The sequence below is a fragment of the Myotis lucifugus genome, unplaced genomic scaffold, assembly GCF_000147115.1.
Source record: "Myotis lucifugus unplaced genomic scaffold, Myoluc2.0 scaffold_3, whole genome shotgun sequence".
Taxonomy (NCBI): domain Eukaryota; kingdom Metazoa; phylum Chordata; class Mammalia; order Chiroptera; family Vespertilionidae; genus Myotis; species Myotis lucifugus.
In genome coordinates, this window is record NW_005871051.1 from 12,892,447 (window position 1) to 12,904,533 (window position 12,087).

The following is a 12,087-nucleotide window of genomic DNA, read 5'->3' on the forward strand; positions in this document are numbered from 1 at the left end:
CACTCACTCCCAACCCCGATGAACTGTCATAATAATTGATTGTATTAACAGAAATAAATAGTCCGAATTTGGCTCACTCTCAAAACGACCCTGTTTCAACGGACACAAATGAGGCATGAGGTTATTTAACGTCGCCCCAGCCAGGTCAAGGCTCAGGGAAAGTCGTGGCTCATGCCTTTAATTTGATCCCGCAGACAAGAGAATGCATCGGCTTTGTCAATCTCTTTCTGTTTGGCATGGATACCAATAACCTTGCTTCACTCCTGTTTCTCCTAGAGGGAAGGAATTTTGGCAGAATACTGCTTACTTTTACAGTTATAGAAGTCACACAGTTTAAGGAGGGAACAGTAATTACACGCCATTAAACTCAGAAGGCCATCCGCGTAGATGAACATTCGGAAGAGGACACAGCTTTCAAGTTCAGTAAAGGATGATTACCAGAGCATTTTAGTAGAGAGCTGGTGAAGGAGAGGAAGGAATAACTCTGGAAATGTGCTAAGGCAGCAAACCTATGAAAATGCAGTTAGACACGGCAGTGACTACATCGATTATGCCCAGAATGATTTAGCAGAGGTGCTTCACACTTGCCATTAAACAAAGTGCCATAATGGGGTTTAAAATGTACTCAGATTCCACTTGCTATATCCAGCTTAAACCATAGAGGTGTCACTTACATTGTTCCTTCACATTGGCTTGTGGGAAAATCCCTCGCCTATTGTGACAGACAGCTTTCTTCTAGGCTCTGAACTCAGTAGTTGCAGAATTTTCTGTTTTTCTCCTTGCCAATCAATGACTCTCTTTTGCTTAAAACACATCTTAAAATGTACCTCTTCCAGGAAGCTTTCCTGATTAATTGCATTCAACTACTTCCCTTTGTAAACACTGTTTTAAATTATTCTGATATGTTGGTTTGAAAGATTTAAAAAATATAAGTACGGGCATGGCTCAGGGGTTGAGCTTTGACCTATGAACCAGGACATCCTGGTTCAATTCCTGGTCAGGGCACATGCCCAGGTTGCCAGCTTGAATGTGTGGGGAGTGCAGGAGGCAGCTGATCAATGATTTTTCTCTCATCAATGATGTTTCTATCTCTCTCTCCCTTCCTCTCTGAAATCAATAAAAATATATTTTAGCAAATGTAAGTGCATATATATCTTAAAACTTCAAACCAATGCAATATATATTTAGATTTACAATGAAAGTATCATTACCTTCGTAACTAGATCATTAGCTCTGACTAAGCTGGAATTCTTTTATTTCTTTTGTATACCTCCATAAGCATTATGTTGTTCTGAATAAGGTACAAAGAATTCAGGTGACAAACCCTGTGAATTCAATAGGAGATATTTATTTCTGACACAAAGGAAAAGGAAAGATGTCTGAATACCTGATGTGGGTAGATCATTTTCCCACGGCTTTGGAAGAAAAGAGTAGTGCAGCATTTCTTTCTTGCATTCTTATTTTTAGACACTATTCTTTACATATGCTCTGGGAGAAATAGGAAAGTGAACTCCATCCCACTCAACTCAGAAGTTGCTGACTTTATTAAGATTATGTGACCAACTGTGGTAATAGACACACTTGGTCACATAATCTTAATTAAATAAGATACACAATACTAAGAAAGGGGATAGCATTTGTTCTACTCTCAAGAGTGCCCTGCCAATGCCCTCATCTTCTTTCAACATCCCTTTTTATTTTAACTCCAGAATGACATGCTGTCTAATGCCATCTATATTCTTGCTCTTTGCTTTCTAGCACAATTTCTGATTGGAATGCACAGGTATGGATGGGATTCAAATGACTAAATCATCTGTATGATTACTAATTATATTAAGTTCCTATTGCTGCTACAACAAATTACCATAAACCTGGTGGTTTAATAAACACATACACACAAATTTATTATCTTGCCATTGTGGGAACCTGAAGTCCAAAATCAAGACTGAGTTCCCTCCAGTGGATCTAGAAGAGGATGTTTCCAGGGCTTCTCCACCTTCTAGGGCTGCCATTTCCTGGATACTTTGACTCCTGTCCTTATCCCCCATCTTCAAAGCCAGCAGGGTAGCATCTTGCTTCAACCATCTTGCCTATTCTTCTGTCTGTAGTCCTATCTCCATCCACCTCCCTTTTATTAGGACACTTGTGACTACATTTAGGACCCACCGGGATAACTCAGGATACTCTCCCCGTCTCAAGATCATGAATTTAATCACACTTGCAAGTCTATTTTGCCATGGAAGTTAACATTTACAGATTCCAGGGGTTAGGGCAAGAACAGGTTTGAAAGACAAAGGTCAGTATTCACTTTTGGACAAGTTGGTCCCAATACATTGAAATGCAAACATATAAGAAGTCTAGATTTTGAGTTACAAAGCTATAGATCATCAGATAGTGGTGGTGCCTGTAGTCATGGTACTGTATAGGCTATCTAGGGGAAAATGTGAAGAGTTAAGAGAGAAGAGATTTGGACTGAATCTTAAAGGATTTGAAATTGACTGATGAAGAAAGAACATGCAAAAGGTATCAGGAAAGAGCTAAGGATATCCTGGATTTGGATTAGTAAAACAACTAAAATATATGAAATATCTCTAACATGAATCTCTCACATTATATAAATGACTAGAGGCCCGGTGCACAAAAATTTGTGCACTCGGGGTGGGGGGAGGTCCCTCAGCCTGGCCTGTGCCCTCTCGCAGTCTGGGACCCGTCGGGGGATGACCATGTGCTGGGTTAGGCCCGTTCCCCGGGGGATTGGGCCTAAGCTGGCAGTCAGACATCCCTCTGGCAGCCCGGGAGCCCTCGGGGGATGTCCACTTACCAGCGGGGAGCAGGCCTAAGCTGCATTTGGACATCCTTAGCGCTGCTGAGGAGGCAGGAGAGGCTCTCACCACCACCGCTGTATTGGCAGCTGTCAGCCTGGCTTGTGGCTGAGCAGAGCTCCCCCTGTGGGAGCGCACTGATCACCAGGGGGCAGCTCCTACATTGAGCATCTGCCCTCTGGTGGTCAGTGTGTGTCATAGTGACCAGTCATTCTCAGTTGTTCTGTTGTTAGGGCCAATTTGCATATTACCCTCTTATTATATAAGATATAGGCCTGGTGCATGGGTGAGGGCCAGCTGGTTGGCCCTGAAGGGTGTCCCGGATCAGGGTGGGGGTCCTGCTGGGGTGCCTGGCCAGCCTGGGTGAGGGGCTGAGGGCCGTTTTCAGACTGGCCACACCCCCTTCAGGGTGGGGGTCCCCGCTGGGGTGCCTGGCCAGCCTGGGTGAGGGGCTGATGGCTGTTTGCATGCTGGCCACAGCCCCTTCAGGGTGGGGACCCTCACCCCATGAGGGTGTGGCATCCTGGGTGAGGGGCTGATGGCTTGTGCAGGCTGGCCAAGTCCCCCAGCCACCCAAGCTCCCAGTGGAGGCTGGCTGGAAGCAGGTATCTGGGGTTTATTTATCTTCTATAATTGAAACTTTGTTGCCTTGAGTGGAGCCGACAGCCGGCCAGGGCATGCAGAAAGCTTGGCTTCCTCCATCACCAGGGCAACCAAGCCTCCTGCTTGCTCCAGCTCCTTGGCTGCCAGCCGCCATCTTGTTTGGGTTAATTTGCATATAGTCTCTCTGATTGGCTGGTGGGTGTGGCTTGTGAGTGTAGCATAGGTATGGTCAATTTGCATGTTTCTCTTTTATTAGATAAGATACTGCCAAATGAAATACCAGCACAGGATGAGCAAAACAAAGCCAGTGAAACTAGCCATAGTCTCTGAAATACAGGAAAAAGACAACAAGAAAAGAATCTTCGAAGTGATTCCAATTTAATTGTAAAATAATTTGGCATTCCTGTGATAGAGAAACAAAAATGACACTGATGGCTTAAAGTCTTAAAAGTTTTGATACCAAATGAAAGGAGAAAAGATAAGGGTTGATTCAAACACCAGGGCATTGTTCATCTAATGAATTATAATTGCAAAAATATTCTCTCTATTGAAAGTAGAGAATGCATGATTACTTATCTCTAGAGTCACATAAAGCAAGAATCAGAGCTGACATACCTGGAGAATTTAAGTACAGTCTGTATAAGGCAATGGTCTGTGTACATTGAACTGTAGAGAGGTTCCTTTCTTTTATTCATTAGTTGTAGAATAACATGAAGATTACTAGGTAACTAAGGGTATTGTCAATTTCAATTACTTTAAGAAACAGAAGATCTGAGTCTATTGACTTATACAAACTAAAGACTTAAGCATAGCCTGGCCAGCTTGGCTCAGTGGTTGAGCATCAATCTATGAACCAGGATTTTGCAGTTTGATTCCTGGTCAGGGCACATTCCTGGGTTGGGGGCTTGACCCCCAGTGTGGGGCGTGCAGGAGGCAGCCAATCAATGATTCTCTTTCATCATTGATGCTTCTTTCTCTCTCTCCCTCTACCTTCCTCTCTGAAATCAATAAAAATATATTTAAAAAGACTTAAAAATAGACCTTGATTCTTTAATAAATGTCAGTTGCTAAAAATAAGGTCTATTTATCAAAATTGCAGAACTAATACTCAAAGAGCCACTTGAGCTAACACATGTGTAACTTATTTTTTTAATATATGCTAAGACTAAAACATGGGCTAATATTATCAGTGACAAATGAGTTGCTTAAGATTGATGAACTTTCTTTTCAATAGTAATCATTAGAATTCAAGTCCTCTCCCTTCATTAAAATAATCAGTGCCTCCCAGTTACTGTTAAAGTGCTTGTGTCCCCATAACTATTTTGGTTTGTAACATGAATTTTCCTATAATGAGGGTCAGCTTTAGTCAAAGTTTTTCATAATGATTTTTATAAATAAGAGACATAGCAGTCTCTGTTTAATTGATGGATATTTCTTCTAGTATTGTAGTATACAGCTTTATAATTTATAAATTTGCAAATACTCTATCATGTAACTAGACATTATCTAGAATAGTTACAAACCCATACAAATATTTACCACCCATTCCCTTGCTTCTCACACCTATTGGCAAAATAGAAAATATTAAATATTTTGCATTGCTCTTATTAATATGGCAGAAGAAGATTGGTTCAGAGGTTAAAAATGCATTTATTCGTTCTTTGTCATTAGATTCTTATGCTGTAGTTTATTATATGAAACACAGGCATCAAACTCTATTTTAAATATCAAGATTTTTTAAAATTAAAAATTTTTTAAATTAAAAATTTAAAAAAATCAATGATATTTTTCAGTGACTAATGGACATATTATTTGGATGTAAATCTCCATTATTACCATATAGGATATAACCATATAGGATGTAACCTATGAGAAACAGATACTGATTGTTGTCCTCCAGTCCTTATGTTCAGAACGTCAGCAGTATTACTCTGGGTGGTAAACCTATACTCATTACACAATTCTAAAACAACTCTGTGGTTCATCTTACAGGACCAGGTTGGATAGAGTAAGTCTGAAAGTGGGCTGGTAACATACGTGCATAAGGATTTTTCTTCATCTGGAAAAGTGTCTTTATATTTTTAAAGTAACTCATTTTTAAACAATATAATATATGATCAATATACAAATTTAAATAGCCTAATGTAGGAGAGGAAAGATTTTTCCTTCTTCTTTTCTAGGTTGTTTGGCTAGTTTAAGAATTAAATGGCCAAGAAAAAAATCACCGAATTTCATTGCATACATATGTACAGGAACCCCAAGGATATGAGAGTGTCAGAGACTCCACACATACAGGGTATACATGTGAGGTTCAGAGACAGAAATGTAAAATAAGATACATGTGATATTCTGAGCTAAGAATGAGGTAACGCACTTTGTGGCTTCAGAGGGGAGGAGGTTAATTCTCAGGAAAATAAGAAAAGCAGATTTTCAGTCATTGGAAGTTTGTCCTGCTCTATAGATAGCTCATAAACAGTTATTTCTGTTAATGACTCTTACTATGGGCAAGGCCCCCGATTTAAATTCCTTGATGCCCTTAGTTGCCTTCAGCTCAGAATAATTCTCTTGCCAAAGTAGCGCATCTTGCAGAGGCCTATTCTGGACCCTTTCAATACTGGAACCAGACTATGGCATTAAGAGAAAAGAAACTAATGGACCAATATGCCTCATGAACACAGATGCAAAATTCTAAACAAAATTTTCACAATGTCCCCCAGGCATCTCTTCAAAATCCAGAGGATCTCTCACACCATCTGACAAATGCAAAACAATGACTCCATTAAGATCCCTGAATATATACTACCTTTGAAAGGACCTTCAAATGACTATATATTCCACATTGCATGATGCTCTACTCTTTGCCCAAACTCTTATCTCTTTTCAAGGTAGTAAATCTTATTTATTTGAAGTATATAGTCTTTTTAACTTTAGTCCACTGGTAGTTATGAGGGGAAGGGATTTCTCAAATTCAGCTTTTTCCCCTGAAACTAGAAACTGGCATGCCGTAATATTTTACTAGAGGAGATGGAACCATAACTTTTTGCTTTGTAAAAGTCTTTTATTATACTCACTGGTTAGAGTGATAGAAGACTTTCCTGTGGCAATGACTGTACTCTGCACTGGTGTCTTTCATGAAAGGCTCTACTGAAAGTTAGTGCCTTTCAGTTTGTATAATGCCACTTCCTGGAAGGTTTGAAAATCCCACTTTTAAACTGCATGAAAGAGACCAGCTTTTCCCACAGTGACCTTAGACATGAAGAAATTCCAGCATTGTGGTCTGATTTCTACATTTTACTAAAGTTTAAATGTATCATAGGAGATAGTTTTGCTGTGAAAATTTGGGTAGGAATGGATAATCTAAAAGTCTAACTCAAAGGTTCCAATTCCAACATTCCTTTTGGACATGTTGCTTGTTGCATCAGTTTTAAAATATGCCATAATCAAATATAGGACATGATTAAATGAAACATGGGTGCTAATATTGCAACCCTAATTATGGGGTAAACTTTGATTTAACTATAATGAGAATCCCCAGTTTAGTAGCACCGTGTTTTCCACAGAAACTGAAACTTCTAAATAAAATACAGCAAGAACACAAGATGAGCAATAAGTATGATTTATTTCCTACAGTAGGTAGAGCTAACTGATGTCAACACAGTAATAAACAACTTAAAGTTGAGAAAGAAAGTAAAATATAACTATTCTATTGTCTTCTGGCTGAGCTGTTAAAAATCTCCAGTCTGAACATACAGACGAGGCCACACAACAAGAGAAGTTTGTGCCTTTGGAAATTCTCATATGAAAAATTGATTTAAACTTTCTGTTTACTTTTGTTATTCAAACTTCAAGGACAATATGAACAGAATATAAGACCACTTTGAGAGGCCTATTCTACTTTAATAGTGTATACGGTGCGGTCAAGGATTTCTAATGCATTTGGTGTGGAAAATGAGCCTGGACAATTTTAGCATGCCTAGGCTGGCTGCCTGCAGGAGAGGCAGCCCTGAAATGTATTCTACACACTGAAAGGGTTTTAAAGGACTTTGGCTTCTTTCAGTATTACAAAGCTTTCCTCCTTGTGTTGAGCAGTTTGGCTTGACTCTGTAAGCTTTGTGTCAAACAAACTGAGACAAAACTTTATATCTCTGGAGGAAAAAAAATCTCTTATTTAAAGTGTTACACAGAGTCCTCCTAATTATGAAGTCACTTCAGTCTTTTTTCATTTTCCGTGTCCATGCCTTATATCTTTATAACTATCACGAGGTTTGTTATTCCCTCCCCTCTCTTTTAGGATTTTTTTTAATATATATCAGCCAAATTGAGAACCAGTTGGTCTCAGAAAATATCAAATATTTCCTCATGTCTGCATCCTGGCTTCCTTCCTAGATCCCTTTTAATAGATATTTTAAATTTTCTCATTTTACTAATTAATTTTTTTCAATAACTATTCTGAATTTCACTTTACTGTTCATATCAAAATTCATTCAACTTTTGGTTTTTAAACCATAAGCTCCATGAGACTAACTTTCCACAGCATTTAACGTAGTCGAACTACAAACATTTCACTAATTGGGTCTAGTTAAAGAATATTTGTTTTGTACTCCTGTTAACATTTTCTCATATTAGCATATCCAAGAAAGAAAGTTGAGCTAAAAAGAAACAGAATCATAGTTTAAAAAATTATCATGACACTTTTAAAAGTTTTATGAAAAACATAGAGCTAGGAATTCATTAGCACCAGACCAAAATATAAGTTTAAAGGTAAAAATTGAAGGAGGTTGGCTTGCCCTGAAGCCTAGCTCTGTGCCTATCAGAGACGCTTGCTGCGACGGTTGGCAGGTTTGCAGAGCTCAGGACTGGGGCCGCTTTTCCTGTCATTTTCACATTGCATTTCATAATCAAATGGTGCTGCAGGGCCTGCAAGTGGAGAAAATGACTCCATTTCTCAGGGGCTCTATGTCTCTTGTGCTTTATATGACCCCCGTGAGGCATGCAATAATCGTCTGGAACATGTATCTGAATGATCACATCAGCTGTGTCTTATAACTATATACTATACCACGGCACAGACTTTCCCACAAATTCTAAGCTCATTGAGTCCAGAGTAGTCCAACAAATCATAGCTGGAATGCATTTATTTTCAGCATTGAAGATAAAATAAGCCCAATCTTCATTCCCAAAGATTTAGTGATACTACTCCTAATTTTTCTTAAAGTTTATCTGGGTGAACAAAACATAATTTTCTCTGTGTTAGTTTATAATTGAAGAGATTTTAAGATGACAAAGGTTAATATTTTATGACTAGTCCTTAAAAACATGTAGTTATAGATATTTCAGATATCTATTTTCAGTGAAGACCAAACCTAAATAAATTAATAATATCATTTACTAATCAATGCAGGCAACCTGTTGGGATTAAATTGTAACATATCTTTATGGCAATAAAAGTGACAGCCCTTGAGCCCAGCCAGTGTGTCTCAATGGTTGAGAGTCGACCCATGAACCAGGAGGTCATGGTTTGATTCCCAGTCAGGGCATATGCCCAGGTTATGGGCTCGATCCCCAGTGTGGGGTGTGCAGGAGGCAGATGATTAATGATTTTCTCTCATCATTGATGTTTCCATCTCTCTCTCTCTCTCTTTCTCTCTCTCTCTTTCTCTCTTCCTTCCTCTCTGAAATCAATAAAAATATATTTTTTATGAAAGTGACAGCATTTTACATGTAAGATAGTGACAATTGGACTAAAATCATTGAATACAATTTTCTATTATGTGTCTAATTTATATGTCACACAGAATTTCTTTCTCCCCTACCTATTCCTGAGGTTGATTTAATAAATCTCTTTTCTCAGGATTTTGGCTTTCCATGTTTATTTTAATTAGTACTTGCTTTCTAATCTACTTGCTATACTTTTGCTCCATTTCTATGTGTCAAAATATGGTACCTGGGCATTCCTTTCTGTTTCTCTAATCACATAGTAAGAACACTCACCTGATTTTTCTCTGCAAAATAATACCAAGTGCTGTGGCTTGATGTATTGTTTTGTTCTGTTCTGTTGTCTAATAATATGATAAACTTCTTGAGATAAGATGAAAGAAAAATGAAAGATTTGGAAACACGGCAACATATGGGAATATAAAAAGTCACACCGGAATTGGAATTTTGAAACACAGACTGAAAGAGCTTGAATCTATTTACTGTGAACTGCTTAAAGGAAATACCAAAATACCGTGTGAAATACGTAGCTTGCTTTATATTGAACACATTTTCTAAATTTGAAGAATTTGACAGGTTTTACCTATAACCTTTTCTTGTCAGTAGCAACAGTGTTGCTGATTGTTATTATAAAAGAAACATCCTGCCCTAGCCGGTTTGGCTCAGTGGATAGAGCGTCGGCCTGAGGACTCAAGGGTCCCGGGTTCGATTCCTGTCAAGGGCATGTACCTTGGTTGCAGACACAACCCTGGTGGGGAGTGTGCAGGGGGCAGCTGATCGTTGTTTCTCTCATCGATGTTTCTAACTTTCTATCCCTCTCCCTTCCTCTCTGTAAAAAAATCAATAAAATATATATATATTTTTTAAGAAGAAACATCCTATCTTGCTTTTCCTACCTTTTCCCCTTCAGTTGGTACAGTCAGATGAAACAATTAGAAATACCTGGGGAGGAAACTCTTTGCCCATCAATCAATATATGTATGGAATATCTAAATACTTCACGCTCTGCCAAGTAGAGAAAACTTTCTCCAACCCTGAGGAGTTAGTAATTGAGTCATTTTACCATGAACCTTCACCATATTTACATTTTTCCACTTAGAATCATCAAAATTAATAGAATGTATTCATGTATAAAAATAATCCTAAATTTACATCAATAATCCTTGAATTTTTAAATCTTATTTTCATACATTATCTAAATATTACTTTTATTCTCCTTGTCCTTACCACATTTGCTACCACTAAACATCCATAACTAAAAATATCAATGGAATTCCACTGTGGATCCAATGTCTGGTTTATGTGGATTGAGTGTTTTGAGATTTCATTACATACTTTAAAAAAATGTTTAATGTTGACATTGTTGCAGGGGTCCTCCTCCCCCCCTCCATGTTACTATCTTATAGATTTCTTTCCTTTTATTTCACTCTCGAACATTCCTTCACTTTGCTCACAGCCAAAAATTGCTCAAGAAAATAATGAGGCTGAGTTGGTCACAACTGAATGAGTATGATTTGACATCAGGAAAGTCATTTTTGTTGCTCATGTGTTTTATGCTAGTTGTCTTTCCAGATTTATGATTGCATTCCTTAAAATGTCTATACAAAGATGAATAAATCATATTGCCCTCTCTCAAGGACCTCAAAATAGATTAGGAAAACACAATGGACGTGTGTTCTCTTAATTATCATGTAGTAAAGTAAAAATCAATATAGGGATTCAAGATTAAGCAAGGGGCAGCTTGCCCAGCCAGTGGTTGAGTGTCCACCTATGAACCAGGAGGTCACAGTTCGATTCCCTGTCAGGACACATGTCTGGGTTGTTGGCTCGATCCCCAGTGTGAGGTGTGCAGGAGGCAGCTGATCAGTGATTCTCTCTCATCACTGATGTTTCTATATCCCCCTCCTCTTCCTACTTATCTGAAATAAATAAAAATATATTTAAAAATATGCTTAAACATAGACAGCATATTTGATTATTTACTAGAGTTTTGAGGGATGGTTTACTGGGGAAGGTGAAACTAGGCTTTTGTGCCTGGTAAAAAATCACATAGGAAATCGCACCAGGCCTCATTTTTCTTTAAATCTCTTTCTCTGCATTTTATCTCATATCCTCCTGAATTCTTTAAGACAGGGTTGTCAAATTATGGCCCATAGGCTAACCTGGCCTATTTCTTTTAAAATAAAGTTTTATTGAAAAGTGATTGACACTGGGGTCAGACTCAAAACCCTACCTGGACCTTTGTCTCATATGATGCAAAACCTTAATCTTCTGGGAATGGGTAGGAACCCTCCCATCCCCAGGGCTCAGGCAAAGAGCCACTCCTTTTGGTGGAGTGTAACCAAAACCCAACTGCCTACGAAAAGGGATAGAAGAACTCTGGCCGCCAGACACAGGTAAATATATTTTGCTTTGGGGGAAGGAAGGAGTCAAATGTGTGACCCTGAGGAAGATAAAGGAAAGATTCGTTCCTGTGTGGGATGGAAGCTGAACAATTTCCCTTGGTATAATTGAAAATTTAATAGTACTATGAAAATCCAAAATGAATGGTGAAACCATCCTGAAGATTGCATCATATAGAAAAATGTTCCTTAAATTTTTAATGAATTAACTTTGACTAATACATCTTCTAGGATAGTTTTAAGTAATAGCAAATATAGGAAAGCATTTTGATGTATTGTGGTTGGGAGTCTTCTCTATCTAAATGGAAATCAAGCCCAGAATACAAAGCGCTTCAGAAAAAAGCCACACACACACACACACACACACACACACACACACACACACACAAGCAAAGAGTGGCACTAGGATTGTTGGCAAGATTAATAAATAAAAATTTTGACTATGCTATTAGACCAAGCAAAAATTACATTGTGTAAATCTGTGAGTTATTTGTGCAATTATGACAATATCCTGCACAGAAATCATAGTATCACATTCTCTTTAC